Source organism: Gymnodraco acuticeps, unplaced genomic scaffold (genome assembly GCF_902827175.1).
Source record: "Gymnodraco acuticeps unplaced genomic scaffold, fGymAcu1.1, whole genome shotgun sequence".
Taxonomy (NCBI): Eukaryota; Metazoa; Chordata; class Actinopteri; order Perciformes; family Bathydraconidae; genus Gymnodraco; species Gymnodraco acuticeps.
Window position 1 is genome coordinate 894332 of NW_022989803.1, and position 17554 is coordinate 911885.

The window sequence follows — 17554 nt, forward strand, 5'->3', positions numbered from 1 at the left end:
GAAACTCCTGTCGCTCCACCACTACTCCAACAAATGGTTTTATTAGCACTGCCACTGCAGAACATTCTATATATTGATGCTTTCTGCTGTCTGGAAGGGAGGTTAAATATTTCAGAAAGTCAGACTTACCACCACGCTGCAGCATGTATATTCAATTATACAAGCCTGCAGGCTGGTTATTAAACTAGTTGGTAAATGGGAAAAAACAAGCGAAACCACAAAAACCTCCATTTGTACTATCCAATCTTCATTTGTAACATCCAATGCGCTCTTGGTTAGGCTAATTGTTAATGAATTTAACCCTAACTTTGTCTTTATTCAGGTTGCCTGCTTCACACACAATGCCCGTGGGACACATAGTAAAGTTTTCTGGGTCTGTGGCTAATTGAAAAAGTACACAGCGTCAAACATACAGCCATCTATCTTGCCTCTGTGCAATAACAATGCAATCAAAGGGTAAGTGCATGGAATAATATGTTTCCCGCTAATTGCAATTGAGTGCATTTCCCTAATGAAGACCAGACTTGACCCATAGGGTTTTTGCTTACATGCAAAACATTGTGTGGGACTGTGGGTATGTGCACTTATTGGCCTCTGTGACTGTTGGTGGGAGGTGCCAACTTATTTCTTTGTTTTGAGTTTAAGCATAACTTCGACCCACAAAGCTGTTTTAGTAAATGCTTTGGTGGAACTGAAGAAACATGGAGCTAACAAATACACTCTCCCATGCACCATGAAGCACAGGCCTGTTGTCTTTTATGATGATTAATCTCAAAGCCCACAGGTTTTAAAGACCCCTCCATCAATACTCTGGTTGCAGGAACCAGCACATGGGTGTGATAAACAGGGTGTGCAAATGCTACTTCGCCCCCCCCCTCAAAACACTATGAAAGAAGAACATGCCTCCGACAAGCACCAGGCTCTTTAGTACGTTCTTCACAGATTAGAGGAGCAAACTCAGATTTGAATTTAATCGAGGCTACTCACAACAACATCTCTGTTCTATCAAAGAAACACAACAAGGGAAATGCACAAACCAATAGCTAAATTCATACATTTCAGAAAAGTTTGGAATGTTTTTAATTTGGAATATTAAAGTTCTATAGCAACTAGTGTTGCACGGTGTACCGATACTTGAAAGGTACCGCGATACCCTGCCGTTAAAAACGGTACGATTCCTCCGTTTCATTAGTATCGGTACTTTAAGAATGACGGGGAAAAGTACTCCGGTGAGAAAGCGCCGTTTTAATAAGAGCCGTGTGTGTTCAGCGCTCTGCTTTCACTCTCCCTGCACTGCAGCCGTCCCTGCCCTGCAGTCCCGCCCCTCTCAAGCACGCTCTAAGTCCCTCCCCTCTCTCGTGCACGCGGCCACGCGCTCGCTGCCAGAGCATGTAAGAAAACGAGAAGCATGGCTGCAAGTGGGAGTGCAACTGCCGCTGCGCCTTGGCTTGTTGACAAAAAAGACGGCAGAAGCTAAATTTGGAAGTATTTGAGCTATATCTCTGACAGTGAGGGCAAGCCTACGGACACCACGAGGCCTGTCTGTAAGAAATGTTTTAGATCCCTGCAAACCAAGGGAGCCAACACATCAAACTTGGCTAAGCACCCGCCAACCGGCATCCAGAGCTGTTTAAAGAATTTAAAGACAGACAGGTTAGCGAATGTGATGGATAACATAATTACATCATGCTCAAGCCCATACCCTCAAATCTAAGTCAAACCAGTGTAATTTATTTTGTGACAAACGAGGCAATTAATGGCAATGATACATTTTTAGCTAACTTACCAATGTGGCTAACATCTGCAATATACATTTTGTCAATAATTATTTATATTACTGTACTATTAAATGTTAATAAAATATAAAAAAAATTATATTTTATAAAACAAAAAAGTTGTTTGAGATGATGCTTAATTTTATTTAATACGAATTATTGTCATTTATTTTGTTTATTGTTCTCATTGTTTAAAAGTTTGTGTTATGGTTCTGGTGTGAAATAAAGCACAATAATTACATTTAAGACTGTTTCCCTTTTTTTAAGAAAAGTATCGAAAAAGAATCGGAATCGCAATTATTGACTTGGTATCGGTATCGAAACCAACATGTTGGTATCGTGACAACACTAATAGCAACTATAACAGTTCCAAAGGATCATTTTGGGAGCCTTCACTATAAGTAGGATCAAACCCAACAGCAGCATCACTGTTCTCATAAGAATCAACAGCAGATACATATTTATCCTACTGCTTACGTCATGATAAACAGGCTAATGTTGTGACAAGCATAAACAGAGGTCTGTGTGAAAAAAACATGAATAAATAATTATTATCAACTGAAATGGGATTGTACGAGTACTTGAATTCAATGATGTACAAGATAATTGCTTTTACAATGCACAAGTATTTGAGCAGATCCCGGTAATAACATCAGTACTATTACTTGTGTTCTCATTGCTGTCAGGAGTTTTGAGGAAATGCAATAGTTACTTATTAGCCAAAGTTGTTCAGAGAAATAAAAGCGAGTCATCATTGTCTCTGTTGTGTTTACATTGATTTCTTAAAAACCAATTGCTGGAGATCTTAATAATCCAATGTATACAAAACTATCTGCTTCCAAGTGCTTAAAAAAAAGCTGTTATTCACAGGCTGGGAAGCTCATTACATTTCATAATCTTATACCAGTCATTTCTTGTCTTAGCCACAAAACTGGAAATAAACTGTCTTGAAAAAAGAAAGTGTAAACATCTAAATATGTTGACATACCACAGCAGACGGTTTTGATTGAAACGCCAGCTGGTGTTTAGAGTGAAAGCCTAAACCTAGTTTCCCATAATGAAGCTCTGAGGGAGGCAACGCACTCCTCATAACATGCTGCTTTAGTTGGCTTCTTTACTCTTCCAAACCTGAAACATACACACACACATAGATTTTTGGGACAAACACAAGATCTCCCTGGTCGCTAGTACAAAGTGGCACTGGGTGTGTGTGTGCACAGCTTGAGAAAACTCCGCTAAACAAATGATTGAGGATTTGATGCCAACTTGCATGGGTCTGGCAAAACAACCAAAGAAAATCTTCATTTTGGGGGTGCCAAATTGTCTGACGACGGGTAAACATAATCTCGCCCTCTCTCTGTTGGACATAGTTTATTTGTTTGTTTATAACTTGCATCTTCAGGAGAGAAAGTCTGTTCCAAAAGAGTAACAGTTCAAATAAAAAAAAAGTTGAATTAAAATGTGCTTATTATGGCTAACAGCAAGAATTACAGTATTTTTCCAAAACAATGGCACCCTGCGCTTCACTGCCCTTTAATGACAACATCCCACAATTCTAAAGTTTCTTCTCATTTTGAATGTTAACGGTACTGACTTTTCACAAAGAGAAAGTTGACTTTATTAATGTCGGTCTTAACTTGACTCAAATCTGACTGGTGTCGATTGGCCACTATAGGTCTATGTTTTGTATCACCAGTCACGTCTGTTTAGAAGTTAAGATGAGTCGGCCTTTTAGCTTACAAGGTTTCACATGAGTTGATGTGATACATTTTTATAAAGAAATCAGTTCTGAATGCACCCTAGAAAGCATGCGCTGGTTGTGGCAGGGCCATTTAGAAAAACAAGATTAATCAAACATTAACCTACAATTACCTTTTTGTGTTACAGACATTTGACCTGACTTTGTCCTTCTGTAGTCAAATTTAGCTTGATTTTAGATTCCCCTTTCAACACATTCTGCTTAAAAATGGACGAAGCATCACGCAGGACAAAATCATCAATACAAATACCATCTGACCTTCTGCCTCCTTTCATCCTGCTGGCCTGCGCGGACATGTCTCTTCATTAATTCCAACAGCACGGGCACCATTAATTGGCCCAAAGTTAATAGAGTTGTCTTTTTAATGGAAATCACTATGCATCTGTTTTCAGGCCTTTACTCTGTTAACATACTCGTGCTAACCTGTAATATTCAAATGACAAAATGGCACGTTACTGTCCAAGCCCTACAATCTGCATTGAAATCAAATATTGAATGATTCTTCTTTAAACCTGTTAGGGAATAATTTGCTTAGGTATTCAACCTTTGACACAGTTCATCATTTTCTCCTCTCACTGTCTCCTTTCCCATGGCATAGGTCTACGGCCTTGGGTATTGCTGCCATCTCTCTTAAGGAGGGGCAGCTTGGGCGCATTGTTGTTGCCAGCTTATGACCGAGCACAAGCCGCCATGAGGTAGTTTACTGTTCAGGGACGAAGGTTCCCTGGCGCACATTATTTTCTATGGACGAGAGCTCTAGTTAGATTCAGGGTCTATATTTGTTTAGTCTCACTGATGAAGAATGTTGATTATTACACTCTGAATTAGTTAAAACCTCAAGCTACAGAAAGAGTTCTTCAGAATTGGTTTGGCAACCGCTGTGTCAACTCGTGACAAACCACCTGTTTTGTCAATTCTCCGGCCGTGACTCCAAATAAACCATCAGTGTTTGCCATCAAAGCTCCAGCTCTCCTCGTGTCTCTCTGAGTCCTGACTCTCCATTGCTACAGAAGTGTCCCCCACTGTGGAGTGCCACAGGGCTCAGCGCTCGGACCTATTTTGTTCACATTATATATGCTTCCGTTAGGCAATATTATAAGGAATCATTCTGTAAATTTTCATTGTTATGCGGATGATACTCAACTATATTTATCAATCAAGCCTGATGAAATTAATCATCTAAATAAAATTCAAGACTGCCTCAAGGACTTAAAAATGTGGATGACCTTAAACTTTTTGATGTTAAACACGACCAAAAAGTTATTGTACTTGGCCCGAAGAATCTACGAAACAAATTATCTAAGGATATACTAACTATGGATGGCATTAATTTGGCCTCCAGTGAGACTGTAAGGAATCTTGGTGTTATATTTGATCAGGATTTATCCTTTAACGCCCACATAAAATCAATTTCAAGGACCGCCTACTTCCATCTACGTAACATTGCAAAAATCAGGCATATCTTGCCTCAAAACGATGCAGAGAAACTAGTCCATGCATTTGTTACTTCAAGGCTGGATTATTGTAACTCTTTATTATCAGGGTGTACCAAGAAGTCAGTCAAGTCGCTTCAGCTGATTCAAAATGCTGCAGCTCGTGTACTAACCAGAGTTAGGAAAAGGGACCACATTACTCCTGTTCTGGCTACCTTACACTGGCTCCCTATAGAACACAGGATAGAATTTAAAATTCTTCTTCTCGCCTACAAAGCCCTTAATGGGCAGGCGCCATCTTACTTAAAGAACTCATTATACCCTACTGTCCTACTAGGGCATTGCGTTCCAAGAATGCAGGGTTGTTGGTTGTTCCTAGAGTCTCTAAAAGTACAATGGGAGCCAGAGCCTTTTCTTATCAAGCTCCACATTTGTGGAATCAGCTTCCAGTTTGTGTTCGGGCGGCAGACACCCTATCTGTTTTTAAGAGTGCGCTTAAGACCTTCCTTTTTGAAAAAGCTTATAGTTAGGGCTGATTAGATTCAGCCCCTAGTTTTGCTGTTATAGGCTTAGTTTGTCAGGGGACATCTTACTTCTTCCTTCTCTCTGTCTATACCTGTGTACTCTCATGTTCCGATTAACCCAGCTTCCCCAAATTTCTTTCTTTTTGGTGTCTATATACGCTGGGATCCGGTGTCATGGATGATCCTGCGGTCCTGCATCGCGAGCCCTGGATCTTGAATCGTGGCTGTGGTCCTGGATCATAGGTCCTGGATGGATATCCTCGTGGATTAATCTTCCTATTATACACACATGCATTTCCAAACATTTGGACTACCTATGTTGCAAATGTATTATCTTTTCAATTTACACACGGCATCTATTGCACGTCTGTCCATCCTGGGAGAGGGATCCCTCCTCTGTTGCTCTCCCTGAGGTTTCTCCCATTTTTCCCTTTAAACTGTGGGTTTTCTCCAGAAGTTTTTCCTTGTACGATGTGAGTGTCTAAGGACAGAGGGTGTCGTATTGTCATACTGATATTCTGTACAAACTGTAAAGTCCACTGAGACAAATGTAACATTTGTGATATTGGGCTATATAAATAAACATTGATTGATTGATTGATTGATTGATTGATTGATTGATTGATTGAAAAACTATGTTGGATATTAAAACACAAAGATAATATAAGAAATGCCTTTCACTAAATTATGAATAGCTCTGCAATGATGAGCCTACTACTTTATCGATTAGAAGAGTAACTGGCATATTAATCAATAATGAAAACAAATGTTAGTTGCAGCCCTGGATATTACAGTCATTTAATAGGTCCATCAAAACAATGTTATGCAGTCCAATATAATAGTAACACAATAAAACATTTGCAAAACTTATGGTCAATTCTTGTTGACAATTTGTCAGAAAGATGCAGTCAGCTTTAGGGATGTTTTTCTAGCTGTATAGTTAGTGGTGCTTTTGCATTGAATTGTAGTGAGAATATTATGTATTGTTTCGTCCACTCATTTACATGCATTAGTGGACATGATATTGAATGCAATTCAAAAACAGTATTTCCAAATCGGCAGAATACAATACTTTGTGTATCCAGATTTGTAAATTGGAGCCTAAAGTTAGAAACAAAAAGGGGAACTTTGAATTTGATGACTCTGTTACTTCAGTAAACTACAGTCAAAGATTACTAATGGCTCTATGACTTCATAAACAACACACGCACACTAATATGGACATTTGTGTTGGTGAGAACCTCAGTATGTGACAAAGAGGAGGGAAGGTTTCAGAGTTAGTATTTTGCAATATTCCAGCTAAAAGGGAAGTAAACATATACCCACCATTACATATTTACTTGCTCTAACTATCTGCAATGCCTTGCATCAGATGGTGAGTTTTTTGCTAAACATTAGACAGGTAGGATGTTTTATTAGTTATTTAAAAAGCACATGGACACAAAAGTGTGAGATGAATGGAGTATACAATAAGTTTAAAATATTACATACAAAAAATGCCTATGCCCTAACCTACAGCTATAAATGTGAAACATTTGCAATAACTGTATTTAATGCACCTATCCAGAATTAGTTAAACTCGCACTGAAGATTTGTATTCAAAAGACGCGTTAATCGAAACAGTTAAGACATTGAATGCAATGTTTTATTATTAATTCCATCTTCTTATGCAGGGGCCCATTTGTCACCTTCTCAACTCTGCAACTCCCTGGAGCGATAGTTGTCAATAACAGACCCAAACAATACAGCCAAACTGTAAGACAGCAGAGAAAAACAAGGAGGCTCATTACCGCAGAGCTCCCACATAAAAGTTTCACTAAAGAGGCACGCAATGGCCTACATCATGACCTTTCATTCTAAAATATGAATACTGCCTTATCATTTTGTTTTTAGGCTTGACAACAAAGCTTTTTAGCCATGAGTGAATGGATTTATGATGCTAGTCCATCATTCATAACTGGGCTCCTCCATTAGTTTGGGAGGGGAGGAAAATGTGTGACAAAGTGTGCAAGTGCAGTAGGAAAGATGAGAAGACTGGGTACGTCTTAAAATGCCAACAGTAAATGTTTGACAGTGGGTTGAAAATAAAAATATATATTTCATTTCAAACCTTTATTTAACCAGGTGGTCCCATTGAGAGCACTGATCTCTTTTTCAAGGGAGACAGGCTTCAATCTTGTGTTCATGTGGGATCATTGTGAGCAGTTTTACTATGTTTAAGGGCTGATTTAAACAGTAATTGTGTTTACTATGTTTTCAAAGCCTTTATACGTTCAGTATAGAGCTACCCTGTGCGGTTCCTCACCACTCATCAAGACACCCACAACGGCATGAACGCACCTATATCAACTGTAATGTGATGTGTTTCATCAACAGCGCTGCACAGCCCCTGGGGGACTGTAGCGGCTGGAGGATGGCCATGTGGTGCCAGATTATCCAGGGAACATGGGAAATTAAATCTGTTGAGAGTACACAACAACCTCCTTTGAGTCTCCTGCCTGTCATAACTTCCTCCAATCTCTCATCCCTCCTATTCTTTCCAGAGACCTTGCAGCTTCTCAAAGCACACCTAAAAATACACAGTGTCTATGCACCTTGTCTTCACGTTTGTCTAAGTGGGACAACCCTGGACAAAAAAAACTAAAATGACAAACGCTAAATTGTCTCCCATATTCTACTGTTCCTCATGCCATTTCATCCACAGCAGATTGCGTTCTTACAAATCAATCGTTACCTGCTAATGGCAGGAGGATGAAGGACGCAATCCTTCATCCTCATACCAAAGAAAGAACGGCGTGGAAGCTGCTAAAGAGCCGAATACTTACAACATCCTGAGTTTCAGCCACTTGAGATATAATTAGCTACACCATCATGCTGAAGTACAACACAATAATGCGGAAACTTAGATTGAGTTTTTAGCTCAGAGAGATTTCTTTACTCGGCAGACAATGTATCGCGTTGTTGTTTGGTCATGTTTTTTTTAAAAATAAAATTATTGTATAAATATGTTTCACATTTTATGTATTTCATGCTATTCTATTCACCTTCCTCCTATCTAACTTTCATTATTTCACTCCATCTACCATTCTCTCCATAATTCATCGTGATATATAATGTGCTCTTTTGTCCTGGTAAGGCCTCCCTGATAAAAGAGATCCAAGATCTAAACCCGGGTTAAATAAATTGAATCAAATCCAGATAAGTGGAATTGAACGGGAATGTAGCTTTGGTTATGTGTAGTGGGCGTTTCTTACACGTGTCTTCAAACAGCAGCCAGAAACCTCAGGGCCACCCACACCATTATCAATTCTGTTCCGACACAAAGACAGCAACGTCTTGGCGTTATATATTGCGAACCTTAATCTACTTTGTTTGTGCTTGGAGGGGAAGATTCTATTAAAATGATTAAATTGTATCAATAGCTGACTGGAGCATCAAAGGCCAACTAAATTGCAGCCCCTTACTTCTCTAAAGTCACTTATTTGTCCATTTCATCATGCTAATGGCAGAAGCCATCATCCCATTATAGCTCCACAGCTGAGCGAGGTTAAACAAATGCAGTTTGTTTGAGGTCTCACTGCTCTCCCCCTGTACATCACAGCAAATCATCAGCTTGTCTAGAACTACTCTATATAAGCCACCCTGTGAACCCTGGTGCATTAAACATCTCTTCACTCTCTGTCACTCAAGGCATAAGTGTGCTCTTCTGATTCTTCGCTTATCAAAAATAAAACAGTCGCATGCACAACCCTTTGATGGAAATAACATTGTATTAAACGTATAACATAAAATAGCTTTGTTCGTATGGGGCGTGTGTTACACATTAAATGTCAAACATCTGACTGAATATTCTCATTATGCAAGGTCTTATAAACCTAATAACCGTCTTAAATCATCAACTGAAGAAATAAAATATTTCACTATAAAAAAGGTACCTTCCACAATGTCTGCAAAAAAAAATGTTAATTTTGTCATTAATGAGCCCAAATGGGTTCTGCTTTTGTAAAACTGATGGAGTTCATTGGTGCTCCTTGTTTGCAGGGTTGTTACATCAAACACTGACGTGTAAGCTCTAAGACCTCTCAAAAATAATAACTCCATCATGCCTAATAGACTTATATCTCCTACTTCGTGCATAAAGCTCACCGTTCGTCATAGCCAGGTGAACCTAGCCTCGTTTCTATTACCATTCCGCTGAACGCAGGTCTTTGTCTATAATGAGTCCACATTCCCTAAGCCCTACAGTAACCACACAATCACTTGTGTCAACAAAAGGGAAATCCATTTCATCAGGACGTCCAGTCAGTGCTCCATTACCATTCACGAGGGCAACTTATGCAGCCACGTAGCCACTGAGAGCTGCTGCTGGCGGCTGGAGTTTAGTCTATGTTATGAAAGGGTGTTCCCATTAATACTGTACAAAAGATAGCGCATGTTCGATTGGAAAAAGATTTATATAAAATCACCACAGGTCACTGAGGTCAGTTAATCACATACCACATCAAACCAGTTCCCTCACATGGTCAAATACAACAGCGTGTTTCAGAGTAATGGTAAAGACAATACACATCGCTGTGTGACGCAGAGAACATACAATTATTCTTATACTTCTGTAACTCGTCTTAATGGTGGTGGTGATGTTGAATAAATTAGGCACAAAAGACACTGACTATCAGCATGTTTTCCTTGGGACAGTTTCATTTCTATTAGTGAGCATTCAGCAGTGTTCTTTAGGGTCAGGGCCGTTGCAGTTTAGAGCATTTTGTCATCAACTAGCCGATTATCTCCCAAAACATTTTCTTTTAACATTGTTGCTTGCAAGTTTTAAAATATATGTTTGGATTTGTACCTCACTTGTTTGAATCTAGGAAAGGCTGCTTTTAACCATGTTTACTACAGGCTTTGCAAAAGAGAATAATAAATGTGTTTTCTGGTTTGGCGCAGTTACTGCTGCTATTAAACAAGACTTTGGTATAAACAGTCTCAAAAGATTCAATGGTGTTAAATGGCCTTCACATTTGAACAGATAGCTGATGGCAGATAAATATCTAGGACTGTCTTCAATAAATAACCTGAAACACAAAAAGATAGATATTAACACTGATCTGTAAAACGCATTATTATTATTTTTAAAGAAACAGAATAGGATTCAAAACTTTACCACAAAAAGGATTTAGGAATAAATGTTTGGAATTGCTTTAAAGTTTTAAGCTAGGAGAAAAAAACAACAGCCATTGAAAATGGCCAGTTGAGAGCTACTTTGAAGAACATGGCCCCTGGTTGCTCAGCTTTGAGAGAAACTTGTACATGCTCACAAATATTGAATGAACTGCCCTGGGTTATAGGAATTGCATTTTCATTTAAAGCTACTCAGCAAACATCACAGTCTTTCACTCAAGTTGCTTCCAGGCGCTCTCATATATAGTGATTTCTCTGTTTAGCAAACAGAGAAATAGAGGGGAGGACACCATTTCATATCTACATTAAGCTCTGATGTTTTCAAATGGAATTTCAACATACACTTAGTCAAAGTAACGCTGCATTGGATTATTTTATTTCTGCTACAACACAGCAATATTATGGATAGCATGCAGTTAGGTTAACCACCTCTGTTCAGATAGGTTTCAATTATCAAATGGAAAAGAAAGTAAACACCTTCGCAAAATGTGTTTCATATGTCTTCTCTCACTTGTGACATTATGTTGCTTATTATCTGCACCATTATCTATATACTATACATAGTAAGCCATTATGGAAAACCTTGCCACAACGCTGGCCTGAAACCAAGTAGCTAATCAGTATTTTTGCAAAGGTGCACACTTTTCGGTGCTCGCCGTTTACATGGCTTGCATTTGGTTGTTTCCCGTTGACAGAATTCGCAGGAGTATTAACTTACACTAACATGAGGGAACTGAGGTAAACATGGCAAACAGAAGTAGGGAGAATAAACTAGTGTTCAAAGAGAGGTTTTGTGAAGACCAGTGAATCGACCTGCTGACGAAGAGCAGGGCAAACTGCCTGGGGATTGTGCAGAGAAACAGTCAGCAGTCAGGGGTTGATTTCTCCAACCCTCTCCTTTCTCCTGCACTTTACTCTGCAAGTAAAGAGCTAGTCTCACCCAGCATCTCCCCACATTTTTCCACAAAATAAAATAACTCACTCCTTCCTTTGTGCATTGAAACTACACCAGTTCACACATACTTCATCTCCACATCTCCTACAAGGCTAAAAAAGCTCCAACTTCTTCTATGCTAAAATCCTGAAACCTTTGAAACCTTGACTGAGCTCTAAAATCAGCATCTCTCTTTTTATTTTGTTTCGAAATGTGTTTGCATTACCAAAACCGGCACAATATTGAGGATGTTTCTGTGTTATTGGAGAAACAGATGTTGATGCTTTGGAATTTCCAGTTGTCACCTCAAACTGTTCTAAAGAAACATATGTGAAGGGGAAGGAGAAAAACTGGATGTATCCATCTGTAATGCAGCACCAGCACAGTCATCTCACTCCTCAAACTCACTCTGCTCTCAGAGCTGTCAGAGACACTAAGGTAGAGCCACAGTGCCCCCTACAGGTCAGCAGATACATTAGCTTTAGGATCACTGGGCCCTTGCATCTCGTGGTCAGCTTGCTGTGCTTTCGTTTAAAAATATTTACCTGCTTTATACTGTAAAGTAAACCTTGTAATCATTTGTATCTAAAATGATTATGTCCTTACCACGCACACACAGGGTTTGTCATAATGTAAGTCCACAATAAAAATACCAAAATAAGGTAAATATTCCTCACTATTTAAAATGATGCTCAAATGTGTTGTAACATCTTATTTTCAATTCCAATTTCCAAAATGTCCTTTATTGAAGATCCTCAACTTGTGTAAAACAGCAAAGAGAACCAGAAGGCGGTGAGAGGTTCTTTCCTGTTTCAATATCCTCTCAGCTACTCACAGGCCTGATGGATGAGAGCTGGCGTGTGTGCAGCATAAGGCTGGGTGTTTTGAAATGTTTGTTTCAGGACAGGGAGGGGCTGGTGTAACAAAGGCAAGGGAAGGGTCTAGGAAGAGAAACAGTTATCCAAACAGAGACTTCCTGACCTTGACAACGATGACTTAAATTCTCTGTCTAGGTTGGTGAAGACCTGACCTGAATGACAAGGGCTCTTCATGAGCACCGGCAACTGTCTCCAGAGATACAAAGTTAGTTTCAAACATCCCTTCGTGTTTACAAGTGTTAGGGTATGTGTTAGAAGGCAAAAAGTTGGTGTGGGTTTGTTCAAAAACTGTGTGATTGGGAAGGACGGGAGGCTCATTCTCCCAAACACTCAAGATGGTCATAGACCATTACCAATTCAAGCAAAGGGAGACATTTCTCTAAGTGCCAGCCGGATACACACTGACAGCACAGATTTCAATAATTACTTTCCATTAGCGACACCTCGTGAAGAATTATTTCTATCTGGCCATGTAGGCACCTGGTCTGCCACAGAGTTTAGGTAAACAATTTTGACATTGACCAAACACACTGCAAGGCTGTCCACTATCTGCACAGTGGAGAGGGAGAAAATGAGCTGAAATCGGAAGGAGGAGAGGCTCGCCAGCTGGTTTGTCACACCCTGATGGCAGGGAAACACTGGCCTTTTGCTGTATCTCTCTCAGAGCTGATACAATTAATTGGACCTTTTAGTGCAAGACCCAATGCAACCCACTCACCGGAGTCATTTCACTGTTCAACAGAGCAGCAAGTCCTCTAAGCCGGGGGCATTGATTTCCATTCTTCTGTGTGACAGTGCAACAATCACAAGTTTGCTCAAGAAGTTAGCAGTCCTCTGCCACGGCTTCTAATAAACTGTGTGTGCATGTAGTGTCGATCGGTACTGCTGTGTATATGCAACCAGCACCGGAGTGAAAGAGAGAACAGAGAGAGCCTGAATTGCAGTCATATTGCTGGAGGCATGGCTGCATCACTCAGGGAGGTTATGGCACAGGGTGTGAGTCTGCAGAGAGACGGATAGACCCGACGAGCCAGACTCTCCAGGGGCTGAGAGTGTGCAGCAAATCCTGGCCTGACAGAAAATCTAATGAAGAGAGTATGCTGACAAGATCCCCAAACAGTAAGTAGCAAAACCAAAAGTCATGGGCTTTATCAATCACTTAGGCGAATGGAAAAGCAAAAAGTGAATTGTGATCGTCATCATTCTTCGGCGTGTCATGCTACAGTCTGGTCTTGATCTGTATGGGGGTTTTGTTAAGACAATCTATATCTATCAGCACCGATTTGACGTTTGCAAAATAGAAAAGAGAATAATATGTTGTTACATTACATCTAGATATTTAAAAATAACTCTAAAGTTAGGAAGAGTGAAAATTGAATAGTCTATATTTTCAGAGTCTGTCTATAGACCAAGAACTCGGCATGAAAATAAAAATGTCACATCTAGTTTTTATTCGTGCTATGCGGGCTAAAATATTACCAGAGCACTCAGAGTCATTCCCTAATAAATAAGATAGTGCTCTCCATTAAGGCTCATGTCTCAGAGAAGCATATGATATTCTCTGGACATTACACGCCATTACACTGCACTGGTGCTGCTCTGCACCAACTCCTGAGGTTTCTAATAAGAAGGAAGGATGAAGCGCAACTACCACACACTTCCCTCACCCTTAAAATGAAGTAAGAAAGACTTTTCTTCCTTCAATAAGAATCTGGCACTTTGCTGATCATATATTCATGCTACAATACATGTTCTTGCATATAGCTGCTGTTTTTCATAACACAGATAATGATGGATGATTCAATCATTGTTTGTATTGTTCTCAATAGAATGTTGCCTGAAATATTCCAAAAACACATCCATGTCTTGTTCTGGTTTCATTTGCACTGATCATTTAACACTGGGGCAAGAAGTATAGTTCAAGCGCAATTTAGATTAAATAAAAACGATTTGGAAGGCAATTTTGTCATCTTTAACTTGTACCTGGCACAACACAGAGGAAAGCTAATAGATTCAAGATCAAGAAGTCAAGATCTTATTTAACATTTTACGATGACCAATATTAACCACGCAACAACAACGTTACCTTGCTCTCACCATAGATGTACATTGTTTTCTATTCAGTAGCAGGGCCAGGGCACGTAGCCTTCTGTATTGTACTTTATTTGTATGCATGATTGACCAAGAAGGTAAACAGTGCTGCCTGTGTGCCGAGCAGCCCTACAGGCAAACAATGTTTGAATGGACTACATATCAAAAAACGCATAAAAGTCAATCTCCACTGGATCACTGTATTCCGCCCTCCGAGGGTCAATGCTCTCATCAAACCTGTGATGACTGCAGTAGAGCAGCTCCCTACAACTGCATACCAATTGCCTCTCTCGCACTCATCTCAACCCCTCCAGGTTCTTTATAGTGTTCATAACCAGATTTCCTTTGCACACTAAATTGGCTGCTTTAAAAAATGATCTAATACAGAAAGATGGGAAAGGTTTGCAGCGGGTAATGGATTAGGAGGCAACCCCCTGTGCATAATTACCACAGTCATCATGATAGGAAAACTCATCTCCACATCGTGCTGCTATCTTTACTAACTCGTTCTTATCTGGGAGGGATGGTGACATTCAGATGAACTCCATGCACAAAGATGAGGAGAAAAATGGAGTGGATGATCTTGTGTTTGCCATGTAAAAGCAATAGTAACGACGGGCTTTACATTTAACATCAAATTTCAGCATACTTTCAACTTTCAGTGAACCCTGCGATTTTCTATTAAACAAGTCTTGATTAAGTGTGACCGTCTCTTTCTTCCACTGATCATTGTCCAGTACATTTCCCAAAAAGATATATGCCAACAAGTTGGGCTACAAGAGGATCAGGGACATTCTTTGAAATGTGTCAAAAATACTGAGCAAGAGAGTGGTTTCACTTGCATGCCAAACATTATAGAATTATACATATTATATAAAAACTAAAATTGCATTATGTCTGTACAGACACTTTTGCACACTCGGGCAATCAATATCTAGAGAAAAAAAACAGTCAGCACTTCAAAGATGAAAGCTTGACAGTGTGCTTGATAAATAGAAATGAGATCACTTTAATGGTTGAAAACATTATTAGGAAGCCAACAACACTGTATGCAGTTTGGTGGCAGAGAAATGCAGACTCACTATCAAAAGAGGGCAGAGTCGAGCCATCCCCCCTGCCCTCAACCCATGCACTTTACCAATCGTCACCACAGCCCCTCCTGTCCTGCACTCTCCAGGCTCTCCCCAGGTAATGGGAACACATTCTGTCCAACATCCAGCCAAATAGAATTAAGAAAGAATAAAAAACTCAATGAGCCTAATAATTAAACTTTAATGATGGGCATAAAGCTATTTAACACCCTTTAAAAGCTATAGGCGGCTACCATAACAGCAGCACCAAGCTGGCATGAGTCGCCTCAAATTGCAAACCTTTTCTTCATTGCAAACATATTGCTGCCGTCATGACAAAAGCAGTTTGCACAAATGTTGCTCCTTTGGGTTATAAAGTACATTTAAAATGTGAGGTGAATAATTAAAGACAACATGTCTGCTGCAAGCTAGTAAACACTGCAGCTTTGCCATCATGTGAATGCAGTCTTAGATAGGAACTCATTAGTTTAGCTTCCATCTTACAAAATGGCTTGTGCCATATAACATAATCAGAACTTTCAATATTTCCGTCTCACATAACAGTATCAATTAATATTCTTATTCTGAATTGCCTAAATTCAGGGACAAAGAGTCCTAACTTTACAATAGGAAGACCAGAAAAGGATTATATGGACATCCTGCTCCTGTACCTAAATACACATCAATAGAATCACAGAAGGGTCAAATAAGTAGCCTTAATAAGTTGTAATTAGATAAGATGTATTTATTCCTTCTCAGACAGCAACTTTGACATTTAACTATTTGCATAATAGTATCCAGTATTTTAAAATGGGAGAAAAAGATTATCTGAGAGCTCATTTACTTTTAGGTTAATACTTTCTCATGGCTCAGAAAGTCCCACACTGGATTGAAAGCGGTCCTCCTGCCAACCCTAAATGGAAAAGCAGCATGGGTAAATGGAAGTACTGCAGGCTAGAGATTGGAAGGGCATGAATAGATGAAAGGCAAGAAGTTGAACAAACCATCCAAAGATCTTATCAAACTCTGTGGCCCAGCATCCGCAATGTTTGCTCACATGCAGCTCAGAACTGTGTTAGTCACAAACATTTGGACAAGAGCCACTATTGCCAGAGCTTGTCCAACCTATTCAACTAAGAGTTTGTATTTTAATGCCACACTGTAAAATCATTGTCTATTGTTACAATGACAAAACAACATGGTCTGGAACAATCTATTTATATTCACAACATACTACTGTTGCTGAGCAGAGCGGTTATAGATGGTGAACAAAACTGGGCAGCAAAGCCTACCACTATGTTCTTATCTGTCCAACCACCTGTACAAAGACAACTGGTCCGGCAGTTCAGAAAGAGAAACAGCGGCCGACGGCTGAGACCTTCTGGAAATGATAAAAGGCTTCAGCAATTCCTTGAACCTTTCAGGCCCTCTGACAGCCTGCTAACAGAATGTATTACCCCCTGGCCAAATGAAGCTCAATCAGAGCCTGGGCGCCTGGCGGCATTAACTGCTGAAGTCATCTGCCTGACTTTGCTACAATAGTATTCAACGCTTTGAAACTTAAAACAACAATGCACTCTCTGAAACCTCATTTCCATTCCAATATGCGCTATTTTACCATTTTCACTAACACTGTTCACCATATCCACTGCCCTAACCTTGATTAGTTAAGAATAAACAGTAATACCAGTAACACAATGTTCTGGTCTCAGTGACTCTTAGCATGAGTAACATATCAATCCAGGCTTTAGAGCCGGCACAAGCCTGCACTCTGGCACCTAATTCACATGAAAGTACATTGACAGCATCACTTTGCGAACAATGGCAATTCACACAGGTAGCTGTTATCATAAAAGTCAACAAAATACAAACTTTGTGAATATATAATATAAGCTCAGAATGCTGCATTTGT

At 39.7% G+C, this 17554-nt stretch overlaps 1 protein-coding gene across 2 annotated transcripts in view; it reads right to left on the bottom strand.

Annotated features, from left to right (window-relative positions):
* macrod2 (mono-ADP ribosylhydrolase 2) overlaps nucleotides 1–17554 on the bottom strand; it is a 435942-nt gene that overhangs the window by 407299 nt on the left and 11089 nt on the right. The gene's annotated exons all lie outside the window — the stretch shown is intronic.